Below are 26,529 nucleotides of genomic sequence, written 5' to 3' on the forward strand. Positions count from 1 at the left end.
CGCCGCTCTGGCGCCGCACCCGCAGCGGCGCCCTCATCATCAACGAGTGTGCCCGCCCCTCCCCGCGCTCCCTCCGCCTGGCCCGGCCGAAGCCCGAGCCGGGCCTGCTCCCCGTGAAGCCGGTGCACGTTGACATGGTGGCCCCGACGACGAGGCCGCCCTAAAATGGGCGAAGGAGGACTACGTCCGCGAGCAGGTGCGCCGCCAGCGCCGGGCATACGCGGAGCTCCAGGCCCGGCGCCGCGGGAGCGAGGAGGGCGGCGTCATCGTCCTCGACAACGACAAGGAGGATGAGGCCGGGCCGTCCAGCGCCCCACCGCGCGCCGGCGACCCTGGCCAGAGGTGCAGCAGGGACGGCGGCGGCTCCGGCGGGGCGCGCGACGACGACGATGACGGTGGCGGCGGCGGCAGCGGCGACTACACCCGTTTCTACAGGCTTCTCGGCATGTAGATGAAGTGCGGTGGCCGCGGCGCAGCAGGGCTAGGCGTAGTTTGCATGTTTTATCTGTTTTTTTTTACAAATTTCAATGAAGTTTCGCGGGGTTTGTGCCAGTTTCGCCGAGGTTGTACAATTTTGGATGTAATATCGCAAAGTTCGTGCGATTTTGGCGGTGACCTGGGGGCGTCGACTGGACAATCGCCCCATGCGCCAAGCAAGCGTTGGTTCACCCTCAAACGGCTTTTTTTCGACGTTCTGGAAGGCCGAACGGCTGGAGATGATCTAAGATCTAGTGCGCGACATCGTCAACTAGCTGGTCATTGAGCCACCCCAGGATATTGACAGCCTCCCACCGCGCCGAGATAAACCACGAGCCGACCGCCGACCCAGTAGGTGATACTGATTCTTGTTCCCTTTCTGGTCTGGAGTGGATACTGGATACCCGACTCGCCACGGGCCACCGCTCTACCGCATCCGCATGCACCGCACCGCACCGCACCGCATGATAATTGGGATGCTTCTGTCACGGGAGGGCGCGCTAGGCCGTGAGCCCAGCCCCAGCACAACCTTTTTGTTTAGTTGCAGATCCCCATTCGGCCGACTTTACTTTACTATGCTTTGGTCCCTAGCTAGCCATCTCTCTCCATGGCTGCATGCGTGCATGGATGTGTATCACGGGCGTACTGTGCGGTACAATGTCCTCGGCTGCGTCATTGGCTCATTGCCGACCAAGGATGGGGGCGGGGCGATGATCCGTGCAGCGTGCGCGTGCAGGGATATTTTCTTCGTATTTTGCTCTTTCTTCTGCTAGATCGCCATATTCCCATATGTATACACAAACGAACTCGCTGGCCAGATGCTTGCTGTGTTCGTATATACATGTACGTACACCAAATCACCAGTACGCCACTTTAACGAACGTTGTACGTAGTGCACCTAACAAACTACCGGCCAGTACGTTACGTGTACTTTGTACACATATGGTGCGAACATTTGCTAGTCCGGGCGTGGATGGCTCGAGGTCCAGGAGCTGGAGTGGTGATTTGCCTGACTGTCGCATTCCAAATCATCGTGGGTCAGCTGGCTTGAGGTCGCTGCCGCCAAAGTGCCAGCTCACAGCTGGGTCTCCCTTCTACGACTAGTTCTTTGCTAGCTCTAGTTAAGTAGTCGAGCGAGCCAAAAGTGTCATGTGTGATTACAGCTTGTCGATCATTTTAGAATCTGTTAGCGGAGAACAAGATCGAACAATCAGGCTAGCCTGGCCTGTATGCGAGGTCTCCTGAGTATGATTCGTACGTCCAGGAGAGCCATTACAACGAAGGGGATCATCGAGTAAAATTATTCCGTAGGACGTAAATTGAGGTCACTCTCAGGTATCTTCAACGACATGCATCAAAATGCCACTAAATGTCCGGCTTACACGGTCCTGGCAATTTGTGTCATCCAACATCGTGCACCAAACGTTCACGGGCCGATCCAGACGTCCGTGTTAGAAAAGATAGAGAGGGATCGGTTGAATCGATTATATATTGTTTGAGCCTGATGGGCGTATATATAGGAGTACATGACCATCTTGAAGTACAAGATAAGATAGAACAAATCCTATTTTATCATTTGTTTCCTAAACAATCACCGGTACTCAACACCCCCTGCAGTCACAGCGGTAGCGCAAACGGTGAGACTGGAGAAGAATCTGAAAGTAAGCTGACGGACATCCCTCCCACAGTCGTAATGGTTGATGCATCACGGAAGTCGTGCCTGGAGTAAAAATCAGCGAGGTTGCTCAAGCAAGGCGGTAGCCCCTTGTGCCGATGTCGATGTAGCCGAGAGCGTTGGGTGGTGTAGCCGTGGTCGAGGTGGCCGGGGGGGGACGCCATGGTTGATGTCGAATCGGCGTGGCCGGTGTCGAGGTAGTCGCCGTGGACCGGAAAGAAGAGCGGCGGCGGCGGCCTGAGGAGGCAGCGATGGCGGCGGCTGCTAGGTTAGGAGTGCGGCGACGGTGCTCAAAGTAGGTGAGAAAGAACCCGATAGCGTTACGAAGACCGGCGCTGACGGTGGCGTTCCGCACCTGGGAAGACGGTGTGGCACATACCACACAGAAGTCGACGCGCGTGGACGGCGAGGTGGACCGCGTGCCGCGGCGCTACGGCCTAAAGGGGCGACACAACGACAACGCGTGGGTCGGGGCAACGGCGGAGAAGACCTCAGGGCGGCGGCAGGGACCGCATGCCACGCTTGATACAACCAGATGGGGCGATGCAACGACAGCGCGTGGGTCGGTACAGCCACGAGGACGGCCTGAAACGGAGGGCCTTGGGGCAACGGTGCACCGCGGGACATGGCACTACGGTCCTAAGGGATGACGCAGCGGCAGCGCACAGGTCGGTGCAGGCACGCGGAGAACCACGGAGCGGTGGCAGGGATCGCGTCCCATGCTCTGATACCATGTTAGAAGGGATAGAGAGGGATCGATGGAATCGATGATATATTGTTTGAGCCACGTGAGCGTATATATAGGAGTACATGATCAGTTTGGAGTACAATGCAAGCTAGAACAAATCCTAATTTATCCTATGTTTCCTAAACAATCATGATACTCAACGGTCCGAAATGCCACAAAGCGGTAGGACGTTTGCGGGTTTTCGGATATCTGTCACATAGGCGCAGGACTATGCGGTCCCACCCAAAAACCTTCATTGCATGTTCCGTTTCAGAAGTCACCCAGTGCATTCACTGCCGCTCAGAGCGGACGCAGTCGGATGGCCGCCTACCTGCATTCATACTGGCCAGATCGATGTGACCGAACGGCTGTCTGACGCCGCTTCAATGTGAACGCGACGGCCAAGAAGCCTAGTCTGATAGTTGCGCTCGCATCCTTCATTGCCTCGGTCGCGGCGACGACTCTTTGTCCTCATGCACCAGGATGACTACCGACAATGCGGGCGTCATTCGTCTGTTCGGTCCAGGACTGATACGTCTCCAACGTACCTATAATTTTTGATAGTTCCATGCTATTATATATTCTGTTTTGGATATTTAATGGGCTTTATTATACAGTTTTATATTATTTTTGGGACTAACCTATTAACCGGAGGCCCAGCCCAAATTGCTGTATTTTTTGCCTATTTCAGTGTTTTGCAGAAAAAGAATATCAAACGGAGTCCAAACGGAATGAAACCTTCGGGAACGTGATTTTCGGAACAAACGTGATCCAGAGGATTTGGAGTGGACATCAAACAATCAATGAGGAGGCCATGAGGCAGGGGGCACGCCTACCCCCCCGGGCGCGCCCTCCACCCTCGCGGGCCCCTCGTAGCTCTCCTGACTGACCTCTTTCGCCTATATATACTCATATACCTTGGAAACATCATATACGGAGCCAAAACCCTATTTCCACCGCCGCAACCTTCTGTACCCGTGAGATCCCATCTTGGGGCCTTTTTCGGCGCTCCGCCAGAGGGGGCATTGATCACGGAGGGCTTCTACATCAACACCATAGCCTCTCCGATGATGTGTGAGTAGTTTACCTCAGACCTTCGGGTCCATAGTTATTAGCTAGATGGCTTCTTCTCTCTCTTTGGATCTCAATACAAAATTCTCCTCGATTCTCTTGGAGATCTATTTGATGTAACTCTTTTTTTTGCGGTGTGTTTGTCGAGATCCGATGAATTGTGGATTATGATCAAGATTATCTATGAACAATATTTGAATCTCCTCTGAATTCTTTTATGTATGATTGGTTATCTTTGCAAGTCTCTTCGAATTATCAGTTTGGTTTGGCCTACTAGATTGATCTTTCTTGCAATGGGAGAAGTGCTTAGCTTTGGGTTCAATCTTGCGGTGCTCGATCCCAGTGACAGTAGGGGAAACGACACGTATTGTATTGTTGCCATCGAGCATAAAAAGATGGGTTTTACATCATATTGCATGAGTTTATCCCTCTACATCATGTCATCTTGCTTAAAGCGTTACTCTGTTCTTATGAACTTAATACTCTAGATGCATGCTGGATAGCGGTCGATGTGTGGAGTAATAGTAGTAAATGCAGGCAGGAGTCGGTCTACTTTTCACGGACGTGATGCCTATATACATGATCATACCTAGATATTCTCATAACTATGCTCAATTCTATCAATTGCTCGACAGTAATTCGTTTACCCACCGTAATACTTATGCTATCTTGAGAGAAGCCACTAGTGAAACCTATGGCCCCCGGATCTATTCTCCATCATATTAATCTTCCGTCAACTAGCTATTTCTATCGCCGTTTATTTTGCTTTCTTTACTTTTACTCTTTATCATAAAAATACCAAAAATATTATCTTATCATCTCTATCAGACTTCACTTTTGCATGTGACGTGAAGGGATTGACAACCCCTTTATCGCGTTGGTTGCAAAGTTCTTATTTGTTGGTGTAGGTGCGTGGGACTTGAGCGTGGTCTCCTACTGGATTGATTCATTGGTTCTCAACGCTACTTTGTTGCATCATCCTTTCCTCTTCAATGGAAAACCAACGCAATGCTCAAGAGGTAGCAAGAAGGATTTCTGGCGCCGTTGCCGGGGAGTCTACGCACAAGTCAAGGCATACCAAGTACCCATCACAACCTCTTATCCCTCGCATTACATTATTTGCCATTTGCCTCTCGTTTTCCTCTCCCCCACTTCACCCTTGCCGTTTTATTCGCCCTCTTTTTCCGTTCGCCTCTTTTTTGCTTGCCTCTTGTTTGCTTGTGTGTTGGATTGCTTGCTTGCCACGATGGCTCTGCCTAGATTTGGTGATCTTCACCTTAAAAGGTTAGAAGAGATTGAAAGCAACGTCAGAAGTTTCATGACTTTACAATTTGAGCATAATAATTTCTTTAGAAATGAGCTTAAGGAACAAAAAAGCTTTATGGGTTACATGAATAAAGAGCTCGATGATATGTCTAAGGAATTTTATGGTTTGAAATCTGAGATTGCTCCTCTCGAAAAATTAATAGCTGAAATTTCGGATAAGCAGGCTACCTTAGTTAATAAGATGGCCGCTAAACCAGAATTTTTTTATGAGAATAAAGATGAAGATCTAAAAGTTATTGATGTTTCCCCTATTAAATCTTTGTTTTGCAATATGAATCTTGATAATGATGGGACTGGAGAGGAGTCAACTTTAGTTAGAAGGCGTCCAAACAATTTGGAGTTTTTAGATCTTGATGCGAAAATTGGTAAAGTGGGATTGAAGAGGTCAAACCTTTAGATATCAATGAACCCACTATCTAGGATTTCAAGGAATTTAATTATGATAATTGCTCTTTAATAGATTGTATTTCCTTGTTGCAATCCGTGCTAAATTCTCCTCATGCTTATAGTCAAATTAAAGCTTTTACTAAACATATCGTTGATGCTTTAATGCAATCTTATGAAGAAAAACTTGAGTTGGAAGTTTCTATCCCTAGAATACTTTATGACGAGTGGGAGCCTACTATTAAAATTAAAATTAAAGATCATGAATGCTATGCTTTGTGCTATTTGGGTGCTAGTGTTTCCACGATTCAAAAAACTTTGTGCGATTTGCTAGGTTTCCGTGAATTTGATGATTGTTCTCTAAACTTGCATCTTGCGGATTCCACTATTAAGAAATCTATGGGAAGAATTAATGATGTTCTTATTGTTGCAAGTAGGAATTATGTGCCTGTAGATTTCATTGTTCTTGATATAGATTGCAATCATTCATGTCCTATTATTCTTGGTAGACCTTTCCTTAGAACGATTGGTGCAATTATTGATATGCAGGAAGGAAATATTAGATTCCAATTTCCGTTAAGGAAAGGCATGGAACACTTTCCTAGAAAGAAAATAAAATTACCTTATAAATCTATTATGAGAGCCACTTATGGATTGCCTACCAAAGATGGCAATACCTAGATCAATCCTTGCTTTTATGCCTAGCTAGGGGCGTTAAACGATAGCGCTTGTTGGGAGGCAACCCAATTTTATTTTAGTTTTTGCTTTTTGCTCCTGTTTAGGAATAAATCTTTGATCTAGCCTCTGGTTAGATTTGTTTTTGTGTTTTTATTAGTGTTTGTGCCAAGTAAAACCTATAGGATCTTCTTGGGTGATAGTTATTTGATCTTGCTGAAAATTCCAGAAACTTTCTGTTCACGAAAACAATTGTTTAAAATCACCAGAATGTGATAAAATACTGATTCCAATTATAGTAGATCAATAAACTAATTATCTAAGTCGACCTATTTTGGTAGATTTTTATGAGTTCTATAAGTTTGTGTTAGATACAGATTACTACAGACTGTTCTGTTTTTGACAGATTCTGTTTTTCGTGTGTTGCTTGCTTATTTTGATGAGTCTATGGCTAGTAAAAGAGTTTATAAACCATAGAGAAGTTGCAATACAGTAGGTTGAACACCAATATAAATAAATAATGAGTTCAATACAGTACCTTGAAGTGGTGTTTTGTTTTCTTTCGCTAACGGAGCTCATGAGATTTTCTGTTGAGTTTTGTGTTGTGAAGTTTTCAAGTTTTGGGTAAAGATTTGATGGATTATGGAACAAGGAGTGGCAAGAGCCTAAGCTTGGGGATGCCCAAGGCACCCCAAGGTAAATCCAAGGACACCAAAAAGCCAAAGCTTGGGGATGCCCCGGAAGGCATCCCCTCTTTCGTCTTTGTCCATAGGTAACTTTACTTGGAGCTATATTTTTATTTACCACATGATATGTGTTTTACTTGGAGCGTCTTGTATGAGTCTTTGCCTTTTAGTTTACCACAATCATCCTCGCTGAATACACTTTTGAGAGAGACACACATGATTTGGAATTTATTAGAATACTCTATGTGCTTCACTTATATCTTTTGAGCTATATAGTTTTTGCTCTAGTGCTTCACTTATATCTTTTAGAGCACGGTGGTGGCTTTGTTTTATAGAAACTATTGTCTCTCATGCTTCACTTATATCATTTTGAGAGTCCTACAAAACAGCATGGTAATTTGCTTAAATTGTGAAATTAGTCCTAATATGATAGGCGTCCAAGATTAGTAAAACTTTCTTATAGGTGCGTTGAATACTAAGAAAAGTTTGATGCTTGATGACTGTTTTGAGATATGGAGGTAGTGATATTAAAGTTGTGCTAGTTGAGTAGTTGTGAATTTGAGAAATACTTGTGTTGAAGTTCGCAAGTCCCGTAGCATGCACGTATGGTAAACATTGTGTAACAAATTTGAAACATGAGGTGTTCTTTGATTGTCCTCCTTATGAGTGGCGGTCGGGGACGAGCGATGGTCTTTTCCTACCAATCTATCCCCCTAGGAGCATGCGCCTAGTGCTTGGTTTTTGATGACTTGTAGATTTTTGCAATAAGTATGTGAGTTTTTTATGACTAATGTTGAGTCTATGGATTATACGCACTCTCACCCTTCCATCATTGCTAGCCTCTTCGGTACCGTGCATTGCCCTTGCTCACCTTGAGAGTTGGCGCAAACTTCACCGGTGCATCCAAACCCCGTGATACGATACGCTCTATCACACATAAACCTCCTTATATCTTCCTCAAAACAGCCACCATACCTACCTATTATGGCATTTCCATAGCCATTCCAAGATATATTGCCATGCAACTTTCCACCGTTCCGTTTATCATGACACGCTTCATCATTGTCATATTGCCTTGCATGATCATGTAGTTGACATAGTATTTGTGGCAAAGCCACCATGCATATTATTTCATACATGTCACTCTTGATTCATTCCCCATCCTGGTACACCGCCGGAGGCATTCATATAGAGTCATACTTTGTTCTAGTATCGAGTTGTAATCATTGAGTTGTAAATAAATAGAAGTGTGATGATCATCATTCATAGAGCATTGTCTCAAATAAAAAAAGAGAAAGGCCAAATAAAAAAAGGAAGGCAAAAAAAGAGAATAAAAAAGGGGCAATGCTACTATCTCTTTTTTCCACACTTGTGCTTCAAAGTAGCACCATGATCTTTATGATAGAGAGTCTCTTGTTTTGTCACTTTCATATACTAGTGGGAATTTTTCATTATAGAACTTGGCTTGTATATTCCAACAATGGGCTTCCTCAAATGCCCTAGGTCTTCGTGAGCAAGCAAGTTGGATGCACACCCACTTAGTTTCTTTTGTTGATCTTTCATACATTTATAGCTCTAGTGCATCCGTTGCATGGAAATCCCTACTCCTTGCATTGACATCAATTGATGGGCATCTCCCTAGCTCGTTGATTAGCCGCGTCAATGTGAGACTTTCTCCCTTTTTGTCTTCTCCACATAACCCCCATCATTATATTCTATTCCACCCATAGTGCTATATCCATGGCTCACGCTCATATATTGCGTGAAAGTTGAAAAAGTTTGAGATTACTAAAATATGAAACAATTGCTTGGCTTGTCATCGGGGTTGTGCATGATTAGAGCATTCTTGTGTGACGAAAATGGAGCATGACCAAACTATATGATTTTGTAGGGATGAACTTTCTTTGGCCATGTTATTTTGAGAAGACATAATTGCTTAGTTAGTATGCTTGAAGTATTATTACTTTTATGTCAATATTAAACTTTTATCTTGAATCTTTCGGATCTGAATATTCATACCACAAATAAGAGAATTACATTGAAAATTATGCTAAGTAGCATTCACCATCAAAAATTCTGTTTTTATCATTTACCTACTCGAGGACAAGCAGGAATTAAGCTTGGGGATGCTTGATACGTCTCCAACGTATCTATAATTTTTTATTGTTCCATGCTATTATATATTCTGTTTTGCATGTTTAATGGGCTTTATTATACACTTTTATATTATTTTGGGACTAACCTATTAACCGGAGGCCTAGCCCAAATTGCTGTTTTTTGCCTATTTCAGTGTTTCGCAGAAAAAGAATATCAAACGGAGTCCAAACGGAATGAAACCTTCGAGAACGTGATTTTCGGAACAAACGTGATCCAAAGGACTTGGAGTGGACGTCAAGCAATCAACGAGGAGGCCACGAGGCAGGGGGCGTGCCTACCCCCCTGGGTGCGCCCTCCACCCTCGTGGGCCCCTCGTAGCTCTCCTGACTGACCTCTTTCGCCTATATATACTCATATACCCTGGAAACATCATATACGGAGCCAAAACCCTATTTCCACCGCCGCAAACTTCTGTACCCGTGAGATCCCATCTTGGGGCCTTTTCCAGCGCTCCGCCGGAGGGGGCATTGATCACGGAGGGCTTCTACATCAACACCATAGCCTCTCCGATGATGTGTGAGTAGTTTACCTCAGACCTTCGGGTCCATAGTTATTAGCTAGATGGCTTCTTCTCTCTCTTTGGATCTCAATACAAAGTTCTCCTCGATTCTCTTGGAGATCTATTTGATGTAACTCTTCTTTTGCGGTGTGTTTGTCGAGATCCGATGAATTGTGGGTTTATGATCAAGATTATCTATAAACAATATTTGAATCTCCTCTGAATTTTTTTATGTATGATTGGTTATCTTTGCAAGTCTCTTCGAATTATCAGTTTGGTTTCGCCTACTAGATTGATCTTTCTTACAATGGGAGAAGTGCTTAGCTTTGGGTTTAATCTTGCGGTGCTCGATCCCAGTGACAGTAGGGGAACGACACGTATTGTATTGTTGCCATCGAGGATAAAAAGATGGGGTTTATATCATATTGCATGAGTTTATCCCTCTACATCATGTCATCTTGCTTAAAGCGTTACTCCGTTCTTATGAACTTAATACTCTAGATGCATGCTGGATAGCGGTCGATGTGTGGAGTAATAGTAGTAGATGCAGGCCGGACTCGGTGTACTTGTCACGGACGTGATGCCTATATACATGATCATACCTAGATATTCTCATAACTATGCTCAATTCTATCAACTGCTCGACAGTAATTCGTTTACCCACCGTAATATTTATGCTATCTTGAGAGAAGCCACTAGTGAAACCTATGGCCCCCGGGTCTATTCTCCATCAAATTAATCTTCCGTAAACTAGCTATTTCTATCGCCGTTTATTTTGCTTTCTTTAATTTTACTCTTTATCATAAAAATACCAAAAATATTATCTTATCATCTCTGTCAGATCTCACTTTTGCAAGTGGCCGTGAAGGGATTGACAACCCCTTTATCGCGTTGGTTGCAAGGTTCTTATTTGTTTGTGTAGGTGCATGGGACTTGAGCGTGGTCTCCTACTGGATTGATACATTGGTTCTCAAAAACTTAGGGAAATAATTACACTACTTTGCTACATCACCCTTTCCTCTTCAAGGGAAAACCAACGCAGTGCTCAAGAGGTAGCAAGGGACCACCGCGCAAACTTCCTCCCGTCGCCGCCACCAGATCAACGACCAGCTCTACAAGATCGGGCTAGCCGACTCCAAGCATGCTGCCCTTGCCATCACTAGCAAAGGCAATGACAGGCGGCTTGGGCCCGCGCCTGACCGTCGCTCCAAGCCACATGTGGCAGATCATGTGCGCGAGGTAGAGAGGCTTCACTGCATGCGCGCGGCGCCGACCAGTCAGGGCTTGCGTGACCCCTGGGAGGTTGGTCGTCGCTGGAAGGATGACGATGATGACGGTGTGGACGATGAAGGAGGTGTCAGCGACCTCGAAGACCATGCCTACGAGGTCACCGTTCAGTACCTTGCGTAGTTTTGTTTAGAGCTTTTAAATTTTTGTTGAGTTTGCATGTAATGTATGACACTTGCTTAAATTTCATCTGATTTCCATGAATTATCAGTTTGATATATGGGCGGGCATTTGGTAAACCGGGTTGGATGTCTGCTACCCTATCTGTCATCGACGGACACGTCTGGACTTGTCTGTGGACTTTCGGTATGTCCATTTTGATGCACCATGGTGGAGATTGCCTTATAGTATAGGCGATAATATATGGATTAAATATGCATTTAGATATAACGCCTTCTTTTTTGCGAGAAAACTTTCGATCTATTCATCTTCAATCATGGCAATACAACGAACAACAGAAATAATAAAAATTACATCCAGATCCGTAGACCACGTAGCAACGATTACAAGCACTGAGTGAGCCGAAGGCGCACCACATTCATTGCTCCTTCCTCGCTGGAGTCGGGCAAAATTGTTGTAGTAGATAGTTGGGAAGTCATCGTGCTAAGGTCCCATAGGACCAGTGTAGCAAAACAGCAACCGCCGCCGATGAAGAGTAGCTTAGACTGGAAGGACCAATCTGAAACATGAACGTAGACGAACTACGACGAGATCCGAGCAAATCCACCAAGGACAGATCCGCCGGAGACACACCTCCACACACTCACCGATGATGCTAGACACACCATCGGACAGGGGCTAGGCGGGGAGAACCTTCTTCCATCTTCAGGGAGCCGCCGCCATCTCGTCTTCCTGAGCAGGACGCAAACTGTAACAAAACACAAAGAGACAACTGAAAACAGAGCCCTCACTACTGGAATCGGCTTCTTTGCCGTCTGCCATGGCAGACGGCAAAGGCATGGATCATGGACGGCAAACTTCTTTGTCGTCCGCCAGCAGACGGCAAACTGTCCGTCTGAACACATGCCAGCAAAGGCCTTCTTTGTCGTCTGCTTCCTGGAAATGGACGGCAAAGGATTGTGCCGTCCGCCATCCGAGGCCAGCAGTCGGCAAAGACAACGGATGGCAGTGCGGTGGCGTGAGAGCCGTTAGGGGGTTAACGGTGCTCTTTGCCGCCTGCCAGCGGATGACAAAGAGCTAGCGGACAGTAAAGAGTCAAAGCTCTTTGCCGTCCATTGACAGACGGCAAAGAGCTCAGCTAGGCATCACTGGGAAGCTGCCACGTGGCCAGCTATGTCCGCCAGTGGACGGCAAAGTGATTTGAATCTTTCCCGTCTGCTGGCGAACGGCAAACTGACCAAATAGGCAGCCAATTTTCCCAGTTTTCACAGGTAGTTGCCACGAGTCCTCTTTGTCGTCCGCTAGCAGACGACAAAGAGCTTCGCCGTCTGCTAGCAGACGGCAAAGAGGCTACATATCCCCTGTTTTTATTTGAATCCAATTAATTTCACAGGAATTCACACAGATATACATATTTTTTTCACATGCACAGCAGACATATGATGTATCCAACACATAGCTCCATCCATGACAACATACATACATAATAAGAAACAGAGTTCCATCCATACATATTACAGTAACATCACAATGTTCATCCAACACATTGTTCCATGTATCCATATAACAAGTTCCACATTTTTCATCGATACAAACGAAAAAAAAGAAAAGGGAAACAAGCACTCCATCCATGCAAGCTTCCATATAGTGAATTAAATCTGCAAAATGGGACACAAGAAAGTTAGAAGACTAGAATCAGAAGAAGAAGAAGAAAATGAAGAAGAAGTAAGCATATATACTTAGGTAAAATGGAGCTAACCTAGCTAATTATGCCATTTTTGAGTGAACTAAGCATATTATGCCATTTTTGATATAACTTAGAGCTAAATTCCTTTTGGAGAAGAAGAAGAAGAAAACTAGAAGAAGAAGAAGAAGTTCTTCTTCTTCTTTTTCTTCTTCTTCTTTTCTTCCTATTCCTTCTTTTCTTCCTCTTCCTAGATTTTCTTTCATTTTATTATGTCATTTGTGGACTAAATAGGCTAAATTATGTCATAAATGGACTAAATAGGCTAAATAAGAAGAAAAATTCCATTTTTGAGCTTACCTAGCTAATTATGCCATTTTTGACCTAACTAAGCATATTATGCCATTTTTTATATAACTTAGAGCTAACTTCATTTTGGAGAAGACGAAGAAGAAGAAAACTAGAAGAAGAAGAAGAAGATCTTCTTCTTCTTCTAGTCTTCTTCTTCTTGTTGTTCTTCTTTTCTTCCTATTCCTCCTTTCCTTCCTCTTCCTTGATTTTCTTCATCTTATTATGTCATTTATGGACTAAATAGGCTAAATTATGAAAAAATGGACTAAACAGTCTAAATAAGAAGAAAAATACCGTTATCACGGAGGTGTAGGAATGGTCGGGGCTGCGCCAGTGCCAGACGGGGGTGAAGGACCGGTCGGGGTTCCGGCATTGGCATACACAGAAGGATTGGTCGATGCTTGTCGGGAACCATGCTGCACCAAAGATCATTTCCAATAATGTCTCGTTAGCAAGTTCGCAAACTGAAATGTGAATAGTAGTAACTTACGACCATTCAAATCAAAGTCACCGTGGTCGCCGGAGCAATCTGGGGCATCGGCGGAGGGGCCTGACCGTTTTTCTCGTACATGGTCTGCACATTTGGTTCTCACGAGTCAGTAATATTAGATAGTAATGCGAACATTACGTGCATGATTGGGCTAAATATGCATGGGAAATGTACCACGATGAGCTCGTATAGGGCCCGGTTAGCGCTGTCGTTCCGGTTCCTCTCCTCCTCCAACAGCTTAGCCGTCCTCTCCTCCATCTCTCTCTCCCTCTCCGTCGCCTCCCTTTTTGCCTCCTCCAAAAGCGCCTGGGTCTTCAATCTCTTTTTCTCAAACAATGCCTGCAACACACCACTCCTCGTTAGCATTGTAATCATCGACGGATGCACACACAATGTAATGGAGGAAAGGTGAGAGAGTTCGTATAACTAACCGCCATGGCGAGCTCCGCGGGCTGTGCACGAGGCGTTATCTCACGATCAGAGCTACTCAGGCGCTTCTTGATCTGCGGGAGAGTCCTAGGACAACGTATCAGTCCATCACCAATGGCTTGAGAGCCATGGGACCTCCCGCCACCAGATATCATCACCAGCTCTGTATCAAAAGGATCCTGGCTCGGGTTAAAGTCCTCCCCTTTCCTTGCCTTCCCATGGTCTCTGTACTTCACAAGCTTGGGGTGGGAGGAGATGTTGGTGAAGCTCTCTGGATGATCTAGGTCAGACTCTGTGAATGGCTTGGCCTTCTTGTACGGGGCCATATGGGCCATGCCATAGAGGTCGAACAGATTTGGCACAGGCTTCTTGTGGTGGTGCGCCTGAGAGAGAGGAACAAAATATTAGTTAAGGGCTCAAGCTAGCATGAAGAATGATATTGCTATGTAAATAGGTCATTTTGGAGCTAAGAAAGGTTATTATGTCATTTTCGAGGAAAATAAGCTAAGTTTAGGTCATTTTCGAGGTAACCAAGATTATTATGCCATTTTTGACCAAAGTATGCTAATTATGTCATTATTGAGCTATCTAAGGTTATTATGTCATTTTAGAGCTAATTATGTCATGAATGAACTAGCCAAGATTAGTTTTGGTCGTTATTGAGCTATCGAAGGTAGTTATGCCATTTTTAACTAACCTTATCATATTAAGTCATTTTATAGAGCTATCTAAGGTTATTATGTCATTTTATAGCTAATTATGTCATGAATGAACTAGCTAAGATTAGTTTAGGTCGTTATTGAGCTATCGAAGGTAGTTATGCCATTTTAACTAACTAAAGCATATTAAGTCATTTTATAGAGCTATCTAAGGTTATTATGTCATTTTGGAGCTAAATATGTCATAAATGAACTATCCAAGGTAGTTATGCCATTTTTTAACTAACTAAGCATATTAAGTCATTTTGGAAGGGATAAATGCTAGCATGCAGAATGAAATTGCATGAATCATGTACCAAACCACATACCCAGTTATCCCCGTACTCAAACAGGTTGGAGCTCCCTTGATGGTGTGGCACACCTTCCATTTGGTCGCGCTTATCCTTGGCCCTCTAGTGTTCGACTAGCCATTCGGGAGAGCACCACGCATCCACCAACGCCTCCCAACAGTCCATCTTATCCACACACCATCTTGGGGGCACCTAAGTTAGTCAAGAGAAATTTCAGCGCTACGCCTATCAAATCAAGAAAACTAAGTTCAAGGCCTTAAGAATAGGTAATTACCTGCATGTACTTCTCCTTACTCAGAAACTTGCCGCGACACTTCTTCTTGGCCCTCCTCATACCCTTCGAGGCGTAGTAGTCTCGAACGGCCTGCACCCGAGCCTTGTGTTGTAAGTTCTGAAGTAGGCGCTTGCACTCGGTTTCGACAACCATAGACGCGGCCTCCTGCTCTCCCTCTGAAACCCTGTAGAAGGTCTGCAATCAAACAAGACAACACTGATTAGTACAATCACTAGGTTATCACTAGGTAGTGTTGACTTTTAATTCTGTAAAGGAGAAATTACCCAAAACCGACGGAACACCATGTCGGCCACCGTCTCACACAAGACACCAGCGACCATCTCCCCCGGTGGGGCCGGGGCAACCGAGTATAGCTCCCAGCTCAGTGTTAGCTGTGGAAACTGACCCTCACCGGGCAACGTGACACCACCCAGGGAAGTGTTGCCGGCAAATCACACCAAGGACCTGGTTGGGCCTGCGGACACCACGGGGGTATACCCAGCCCCTGCAGTATGACAAGGCCAACGCAGTAGATATTAATTTGAAGGAACATGAAGGCAAAAGGTTAAAAATATTAAATGCACTTACTTCAACCCTTTAGGCACAATGAACCACCTCTGGTCGGGGGTCGCCGGCACGGGCGGGAGCTTTGTACAGCCACGCTTATAGACCTTCTTGCCCTTCTCAACCAGCTCATCATCACTGTAGCTATCATCTGAAAAGGTGTCCTCGCTACCATCCTCCGGGCCACTAGCCTCCGGAGTCTCGTGGGAAGAAGACTGCGGGATCGGAGTCTTCTGAGATGAAGACCCCGTGACTGGAGTCTTCTGGGACGAAGACCCCATGACCGGAGTCTTCTGGGACGAAGACTCTGGGACCGGACTCATGTGGGGCGAAGGATCGACGACCCGAGTCTGATGTGGCGAAGGATCAGCGACCGGAGGCTCATGGACCAGAGTCCGAGACGGGTCCACGTCAGACGGAGCAGTCCTGTGGTCGGGTGAATCAGTTGAGGGTGGCGGCGAGGAAGGCATAGCAGCCTTCCTTCCTCTCCCGTTGCCACGTCCACCTCTACCAGCCTTCTTCGTCCTCCCCCGACCTCTCCCAGCCGATGAAGAAGCGCCCGCCGCAGTTGTCTGCATACTGTCTAGCAGCGCTCTCCGGAGGGGCTGGGCTGGAATAATGGAACCACCTCTCCTAGTAGCGCTCGCAGGAGGCTCGGGGCGCTCTAGACCCTTGCCTACCATACTGTCAACACCTGCAATGACAAAAGGTAAATGAAATTAGTACAACATAAAAAATTTGGATACCTGACATGAACATAATAATATGTATATAATTTAAGTGTATCATCATCATGAACATAATAAAAATACACCCGATCAACACAAATACTAATATATATGATGTTTTGCATAACAAAATCGAAAAATATACAACCTAGCTCATAATTCACAAATATATGACCCCGTCGGGGTCGGGGTGTGGTTGTGGGTGTCGGGGTCGATCGGGGTGTCAGGGTGTCGGGGTCGGGGTGTGCTGTCGGGGTGTGGTGTCAGGGTGTCGGGGGTCGGGGTCGGGGTGGTGGGGGGGTCGGGGTGTCGATTGTCGGGCTCTCAGGGTGTCGGGGTGTCAGGGTGTCGGCGTGTCGGTGGTCGGGGTCGGGGTGTCGGTGGTCGGGGTGTTGGTGGTCGGGGTCGGGGTGTCGGTGGTCGGGCTCGGGTTCGGGGTGTGGTGTCGGGGTCGGGGTGTCGTGCCGGGGTGTCGTGTCGGGGTCGGGGTGTCAGGGTCGGGGTCGGGTGTGGGTCGGGGTGTAGTGTCAGGGTGTCGGGGGTCGGGGTGGGGAGGGGGTCGGGGTGTCGATTGTCAGGGTCTCAGGGTGTCCGGGTGTCGGGGTCGGGGTCGGGGTGTCGGTGGTCGGGGTCGGTGTGTCGGTGGTCGGGTGTCAGGTGTCGTGGTGTCGGTGGTCGGGGTCGGGGTGTCGGTTGTCTTCTTCTTCTTCTTCTTTCTTCTCCGCCTCCTCATCCTCCTCCTCTTCTTCTTCTTCTTCTTCTTCTTCTTCTGCTTCTCCTTTTTCCTCTTCTTCTTCTTTTCTTCTTCTACTTTCCTCTTCTTCTACTTTTCTTTTCATCTTTCTTCTTCCTCTTCTATTTATCTAAGCCTAAACCTAAAAGCTCAAAACTAAACCTAAACCTAGCACTAACTAAAACAAAACCTAGCACTAACTAAAACTAAACACTAACCTAAAACAAAACAGGAAAAAACAGAACAAAAAACAGGAAAAAAAACTAACCTTGCTCTGGCGAGGTCGGCCGGTGGGGCGGGGCGGCGCAGGGGAGGAGTCCGACGACGGGGCGCGGCGGGAAGGCGCAGGGGAGTAGTCCGGCGACGGGGCGCGGCGGGGCGGCCGCCGCGGCTTGGCTCCTGCCGCGGCGGGGCTGGCCGGCGGCGGGGGCTGGGTCCTGGGGGCGGGGCGGCGCAGGGGAGGAGTCCGACGACGGGGCGCGGCGGGGCGGTGCAGGGGAGGAGTCCGGCGACGGGGCGCGGCGGGGCGGCCGCCGCGGCCTGGCTCCTGTTGCGTCCTGGCTCCTGCCGCGGCGGTGCTGGACGGCGGCGGGGGATGGGTCCTGGGGGCGGGGTGGGCCGGCGGCGGCGACTGCGGCAGCGGCGACAGGAGGGGAGAGGCGGGCGCGCGGGAGGGAGAGAGAAAGAGAGAGAGGGGGGAGACGACGGAGCCGCCCGTTAAGTGGGCCTTCTTTTTCGTCTGCTAGCAGACGGCAAAGAGTAAGGATGGCGATTTTACCCATGGGTACAGGTACCCGTGGATACCGTACCCGTAGGGGCAGGGTATGGGCATAATTTTATACCCACGGGTGCTAGCCATACCCTACCCTCTAAGTCATGGGTAGGGGACGGGTATACCCTTTTACCCATGGATATACCCATACCCTACCCATTTAAACTTACATGTGAACCTTACCCATGATTCACAAGTGTACATATGCTAAAGTTGTGAGCTTGTGAACCTATGGTTAAAGTTGTCACCAATTGTAAATTTGAATTGAGATAATTTTCATTTACTCATCTACCCGTTATTGAGTAGAGATCAATGTTCTTTTTTCAAATGTGCTATAGATGAATGTATTGCGAATAACTTGTGTCTGTTTGATCTACCCATTGGGTACCCAACGGGTACGGGTACCTGTCTGGTATGGGTATGGGTAAAGTTTCATACCCATGGGTACAGATATGGGTAGAATTTTGTATCCATTAACTACACAGGTATGAGTATGGTATTCCTCTAGCCGGCCCATACCCTACCCATTGCCATCCTTAGCAAAGAGGGCAACCGTTGGGGCTGGCCCACAGAACCTCTTTGCCGTCCGCTAGCAGACGGCAAAGAAGCTGACCTAGCCACGCCATGCCCTGTGGGGCCCACCTGGCTCTTTGCCGCCTGCCTTTTAGCTCTTTGCCGTCAGCTGACTGACGGCAAAGAAGCAGCTGATGGCAAATACTCATTTTGCCATTAGCACTTTCTTTGCCGCCTGTTTCCTCAAAGCGGACGGCAAAGAACCTCTTTGCCGTCAGCCCGCGGACGGCAAAGAGTTGGCAGACGACAAAATGCCAAATTCCAGTAGTGCCTCCCGCCAGCAAGGGCCGAGATCCACCGCGCCGCCATGGCCCTAAGGCCACTGGAGATGAGGCAGACCGACGGCGGCCCGGTAGGAGGCAAGGAAACCCTAGATTTTCTTGGGAAGAGGTAGTCCACTTGGGTAATGACCGATCTATACTCACCTTCAATGCATAGTACTACCGTACCTTATTGTTGTATTTAGGAGTGCTCTCACTTAATGTGTTCCGTAAGAGAAAAAGTATGTGTTTTTCTTTGTTTTGATGCTAAAAAAACTACTCTGAATATTTTAATATGGATTAGGTATTGACTGAAATGAGTAAACAAACACACCCAAACCTGTTTATATATATATGGTTAAAAATATGATAACCAGGGAAATTTCACTGGTTAGAGGTCCTAGGGAACGCAGATCAAGATCACGCGGATGACAAAACAATAAAAACGTTGGTATTTTTTGCGATACATGACATTTTTCTCTATCGATCATGGCAAATCTATGATGTTGCCATGTAACTTCAGTTAAAATTGCATGACAATTTAATAGTTCGATGGGAAAACGCTCCCAGGAAACTTTTCCGCTATTGGCATTCTTTGAAAAAAAGTTAGAACATATTATTCTATGAATGGAGAGAGCATATATAAAATAAGGTCTGATTACCGTCTCCTTGTACTTAGGTATTATCACTAAAACATAGTCTAAGATAAAGCAGTAGAACTGTCCGGTGTTGCTATCTCCTTCTTCCTTTAAAAGCAGCAGCAGGGCCGGCCCGAGGAGATAGGGTGAGAGGGGTCGTCGCCCTAGGCCCCGAATCAAAGGGACTCCCTTTCCAAGTATGAGCGAGTAAGGTGCACCCTATTGTTGGAAATATGCCCTAGAGGCAATAATAAAATGGTTATTATTATATTTCCTTGTTCATGATAATTGTCTATTGTTTATGCTGTAATTGTATTAACCGGAAACCGTAATACATGTGTGAATACATAGACCACAACATGTCCCTAGTAAGCCTCTAGTTGACTAGCTCATTGATCAATAGATGGTTGTGGTTTCCTGACCATGGACATTGGATGTCGTTGATAACGGGATCATATCATTAGGAGAATGATGTGATGGACAAGACCCAATCCTAAGCATAGCGCAAGATCGTGTAGTTCGTTTTGCTAGAGCTTTTCTAATGTCAAGTATCATTTCCTTAGACCATGAGATTGTGCAACTCCCGGATGCCGTAGGAATGCTTTGGGTGTATCAAATGTCACAACGTAACTGGGTGGCTATAAAGGTGCACTACAGGTATCTCTAAAAGTGTCTGTTGGATTGGCACGAATCGAGACTGGGATGTGATGCCCGGATAATTAAGCTACAGTGAACCTCTGCTAATGATGCCACGTCACTTCGATTACTGTTGCTAATCTCACGTTAGTTCGAAACCGATTTAAATTTAAAGTCAAAATCAAGCAAACAATAAAAGTTTTCAAATATTAAAACTAAAATGTTCGGAATGAACCAAAAGTTGCATAGGTAATTATGATGGAGAAATCACATCTTTATAAAATATTTAAATACTATAAGATGAATAAAACAGTAGCGAAAACTATTATTTAATTACTTTTAAATAATAATTAATTGTAAAACTATTTTACTTTGAGTAGCAAAATTAATGTGGCAGTGGCATAATTGGTGACATCAATTTAGGTGCCACGTTGGTATATTGTTAACACTACAATAAACAGCAACTAAAAGAAACATGAAAGAAATAAATAAAAAGAAAGACTAAACAGAATAAAAACAAAGTAAAAGGACCCCACTCCCCCTGGGCCGTTTGGCCCACCTGGCCGCTAACAGGCCGGCCCACCCACTCCCTTGGCCTACTTAGGCTGCCCCCCTCACCACCGAACCCTAACCCCCGCACCCACGACCCCACTTCCCCCATCCCTCGTCTCCTCTCCCCCCTCTCGTGGATCTAGATCAGGGCCGCGCTCCCCGCCCCCGATCCCGCCGGCGTCGCCTTGCCGCCCTGCCGTTCGTCGGACCTCCCCGCCGGACTACCTATCCCCGTCTCTCCCTCGCCGGCTCCACCAGGCCTCGCCGCCCCCCTGGTCTCTACTCGAACGTGAGCATCGCCGCCCGCACTCCCTCTCTGTTCCTGCCCCGCGTGCGCTCGTCCTGCGTCGCTGCCCCGCAACCCCGACGCGCCCCGCGCTGGCCTCCGCCCAGCCGTACCCACGTCGTCGGCTTGCCGTTCGCCCGCTCACTACCGTGCCCCCCACTGCGCGCATGCCTCCTGCAACCTCGCCTTCGCCCGTGGCCGTGCGCATGTCTGCGCGCCCGCCTCGCTCCCGTGTCCCCCCTGCTCCGCGCTCGCCTGCGGCTCGCCCCTCCCCTTGCGCACCTCACGCCCGCATCGCCGTCGCTGCAGCCATCAGTCGTCCTGCGCGCGGCCCGACCTCACCGGCGCCGCAGCTACCTCGTTCGCCCCGGCCTTCCTCACACGCGCGCGCCGCTGCCCTCCCGCCGGCGACCGCCCGGCCTCGACGGCCTCGTCTGCCACGACCCCCCTAGGCGTGCGCCCGAACGGGCCGCGCCCGAAAACGTCGCCCGCACCCGCTATGGCCCCAGGGCCCTATGACAAAGGGGCCCCACCCCCAGAACGTTTGTTAAAAAAAGAAAATAAAAATAAATAAATAATATATATATATATATTAAAAATAATTAATTAATTAAAGAATTAATTAACTTAATTAATTTTGATTAATTAAACTAATCAAATAACTAAACTAATTAAACTGTTAGTTAATTAATTAATCAGTCAATGATAGTGGGGCCCATCCCTAATTAATCCTGATTAGGTTAATTAATATGTTTAATTAATATGTGTCACTAACCAGTGGGACCCACTGGTCAGGTTGACCAGTCAACCCCTGTTGATTGTTGACGTCAGCATGACATCATGCTGATGTCATAAATCCAATTTCGAATTAAATTAAATAATTAATTAAATTCCAGAAATTAATAAATTCTTTTAAAAATCATATCTTTTAATCCGTAACTCGGATGGAAAAACTTTGTACATGAAAGTTGCTCAGAACAACAAGACAAATCCGAATACGTAGCCCGTTCATCCGCCACACATCCCTAGCATAGCAAACACGCAACTTTTCCCCTCCGGTTCATCTGTCCGAAAACGTCAAACACCGGGAATACTTTCCCGGATGTTTCCCCCCTTCGTCGGTATCACCTAGTACCGCGTTAGGGCACACCTAGCACCGCGTATACCATGTTATGCTTTGTGATGCTTTGATTGCTCTGTTATTTATTGTGTTCCCCCTCCGTTACTTCTTTCCGGTAGACCCCGAGACTGCCGGCGACCCCCGATCGACTACGGTGCTGACGACCCCTCATTCTCGGCTGAGCTTCCAGGCAAGCCCCCCCTGATCACCAGATATCGCCTATTCTTCTCTATACTGCTTGCATTAGAGTAGTGTAGCATGTTACTGATTTCGGTTAATCCTATTCTGTTGCATAGCCTGTCATTGTTGCTACAGTTGTTACCCTTACCTGCTATCCTACTTCTTAGTATAGGATGCTAGTGTTCCACCAGTGGCCCTACATTCTTGTCCGTCTGCCATGCTATACTACTGGGCCGTGATCACTTCGGGAGGTGATCACGGGTATATACTATATACTTTATATACATGACACATGTGGTGACTAAAGTCGGGTCGGCTCGTTGAGTACCCGCAAGTGATTCTGATGAGGGGGCTGGAAGGACAGGTGGCTCCATCCCGGTAGAGGTGGGCCTGGGTTCCTGACGGCCCCCGACTGTTACTTTGTGGCGGAGCGGCAGGGCAGGTTGAGACCACCTAGGAAAGAGGTGGGTCTGGCCCTGGTCGGCGTTCGCGGATACTTAACACGCTTAACGAGATCTTGGTATTTGATCTGAGTCTGGCCATTTGGTCTATACGCACTAACCAACTACGCGGGAACAGTTATGGGGACTCGACGTCTTGGTATTAGCCGAAGCTCTTCTTGACGTAACCAACTACGCGGATTGGACTGGAACGCCTGCTAGGCTAGGTCTGCTTCCGGCCGCGTACGCAACGTGCAGGTGTGCAATGGGCGATGGGCCCAGACCCCTGCGCGCATAGGATTTAGACCGGCGTGCTAACCTCTCTGTTGAGCCTAGGTGGGGCTGCGACGTGTTGATCTTACGAGGCCGGGCATGACCTAGGAAAGTGTGTCCGGCCAAATGGGATCGAGCGTGTTGGGTTATGTGGTGCACCCCTGCAGGGAAGTTTATCTATTCGAATAGCCGTGTCCTTCGGTAAAAGGATGACCCGGAGTTGTACCTTGACCTTATGACAACTAGAACTGGATACTTAATAAAACACACCCTTCCAAGTGCCAGATATAACCCGGTGATCGCTCTCTAACAGGGCGACGAGGAGGGGATCGTCGGGTAGGATTATGCTATACGATGCTACTTGGAGGACTTCAATCTACTCTCTTCTACATGCTGCAAGATGGAGGCTGCCAGAAGCGTAGTCTTCGACAGGATTAGCTATCCCCCTCTTATTTTGGCATTCTGCAGTTCAGTCCCCCGATATGGACCTTTACACATATACCCATGCATATGTAGTGTAGCTCCTTGCTTGCGAGTACTTTGGATGAGTACTCACGGTTGCTTTTCTCCCTCTTTTCCCCCTTTCCATTCTACCTGGTTGTCGCAACCAGATGCTGGAGTCCAGGAGCTAGAGATCCCGAGGATGATTCTACATGGAGTTCGGCTTCGAGGAGTAGTTAGGAGGTCCCAGGCAGGAGGCCTTGCCTTTTCGATCGTTGCTACTTTTGTGCTAGCCTTCTTAAGGCAAACTTGTTTAACTTATGTCTATACTCAGATATTGTTGCTTCCGCTGACTCGTCTATGATCGAGCACTTGTATTCGAGCCCTCGAGGCCCCTGGCTTGTATTATGATGCTTGTATGACTTATTTATGTTGTAGAGTTGTGTTGTGATATCGTCCCGTGAGTCCCTGATCTTGATCGTACACATTTGCGTGCATGATTAGTGTACGATTAAATCGAGGGCGTCACATGGGATTTGTCACTCCGTATGACGGAGAGGTATCTCTGGGCCTACTCGGTAATGCATCATCATAATGAGCTCAATGTGACCAAGGAGTTAGCCACGGGATCATGCGTTACGGAACGAGTGAAGAGACTTGCCGATAACGACATTGAACGAGGTATGGGGATACCGACGATCGAATCTCGGGCAAGTAACATACTCATGGACAAAGGGAATTGTATACGGGATTGATTGAATCCCGGCATCGTGGTTCATCCGATGAGATCATCGTGGAACATGTGGGAGCCAATATGGGTATCCAGATCCCACTATTGGTTATTGACCGGAGAGGCATCTCGGTCATGTCTGCATGGTTCCCGGACCCGTAGGGTCTACACACTTTAAGGTTCGGTGATGCTAGAGTTGTAATGGGAATTGTATGTGGTTAGAGAAATTTGTTCGGAGTCTCGGATGAGATCCTGGACGTCACGATGAGTTCCAGAATGGTCCGGAGACAAAGATTTATATATGGGAAGTCCTATTTTGGCCACCGGAAAATGTTCGGGATTTTTTCGGTATTGTACCGGGAAGGTTCTAGAAGGTTCCGGAGTATGGCCCACCTGCATGGGGGGACCCACATGAACGTGGGTAGTGGGGGCAAGGCCCCACACCCCTGGTCAAGGTGCACCAAGATCCTCCTTAGAAGGAATAAGATCATATCCCGAAGGGATAGGATCAAGATCCCTAAAAAGGGGGATAACAATCGGTGGGGAAGGGAAAGGATGGGATTTCTTTCCTCCCACCTTTGCCAACGCCCCAATGGACTTGGAGGGCAAGAAACCAGCCCCCTCCACCCTATATATAGTGGGGAGGTGGATGGGAGCTTCACCCCTTGCCCCTGGCGCAGCCCTGCTCCCTCCTACGCATCCTCCTCCTCCATAGCGCTTAGCGAAGCTCTGCCGGAGAACCACGAGCTGCATCACCACCACGCCGTTGTGCTGCCGGAGTTATCCCTCAACTTCTCCTCTTCCCTTGCGGGATCAAGAGGGAGTACATGTCCCCCGGGCTGTACGTGTGTTGAACGCGGAGGCGCCATCCGTTCGGCGCTTGGATCGGATCTTCCGCGATTTGAATCGCCGCAAGTACGACTCCATCAACCGCGTTCTTGTAACGCTTCCGCTTAGCGATCTTCAAGGGTATGAAGATGCACTCCCTCTCTCTCTCGTTGCTAGCATCTCCTAGATTGATCTTGGTGACACGTAGGAATTTTTTGAATTATTACTACGTTTCCCAACAGTGGCATCAGAGCTAGGTCTATGCATAGATTCTATGCACGAGTAGAACACAAGTAGTTGTGGGCGATGATTTGTTCAATTTGCTTACCGTTACAAGTCCTATCTTGATTCGGCGGCATTGTGGGATGGAGTGGCCCGGACCGACCTTACACGTACGCTTACGTGAGACAGGTTCCACCGACTGTTGCATAAGGTGGCTAGCGGGTGTCTGTCTCTCCCACTTTAGTCGGATCGGATTCGATGAAGAGGGTCCTTATGAAGGGTAAATATCAATTGGCATATCACCATTGTTGCTTTTGCGTAGGTAAGCAACGTTCTTTCTAGAAACCCATAGCAGCCACGTAAAACATGCAACAACAATTAGAGGACGTTTAACTTGTTTTTGCAGGGTATGCTATGTGATGTGATATGGCCAAAAGGACGTGATGAATTATATATGTGATGAATGAGATTGATCATGTTCTTGTAATAGGAATCACGACTTGCATGTCGATGAGTATGACAACCGACAGGAGCCATAGGAGTTGTCTTAATTTATTGTATGACCTGTGTGTCAATGAAAATGCCATGTAATTACTTTAGTTTATTGCTAAGCGTTAGCCATAGTAGTAGAAGTAATAGTTGGAGAGACAACTTCATGAAGACACGGTGATGGAGATCATGATGATGGAGATCATGGTGTCATGCCGGTGACGAAGGTGATCATGCCGCGCCTCGAAGATGGAGATCAAAAGGGCAAGATGATATTGGCCATATCATGTCACTTTATGATTTGCATGCGATGTTTATCATGTTTACATCTTATTTGCTTAGAACGATGGTAGCATAAATAAGATGATCCCTCACTAAAATTTCAAGAAATGTGTTCCCCCTAAGTGTGCACCGTTGCGAAGGTTCGTTGTTTCGAAGCACCACGTGATGATTGGGTGTGATAGATTCTAACATTCGCATACAACGGGTGTAAGCCAGATTTACACATGCGAAACACTTAGGTTGACTTGACGAGCCTAGCATGTACAGACATGGCCTCGGAACACGAGAGACCGAAAGGTCGAACATGAGTCGTATAGTAGATGCGATCAACATGGAGATGTTCACCGTTGATGACTAGTCTGTCTCACGTCATGATCGGACACAGCCTAGTCGATTCGGATCATGTATCACTTAGATGACTAGAGGGATGTCTATCTGAGTGGGAGTTCATTAAATAATTT

Source organism: Triticum aestivum, chromosome 7D (genome assembly GCF_018294505.1).
Source record: "Triticum aestivum cultivar Chinese Spring chromosome 7D, IWGSC CS RefSeq v2.1, whole genome shotgun sequence".
NCBI classification, from domain to species: Eukaryota; Viridiplantae; Streptophyta; class Magnoliopsida; order Poales; family Poaceae; genus Triticum; species Triticum aestivum.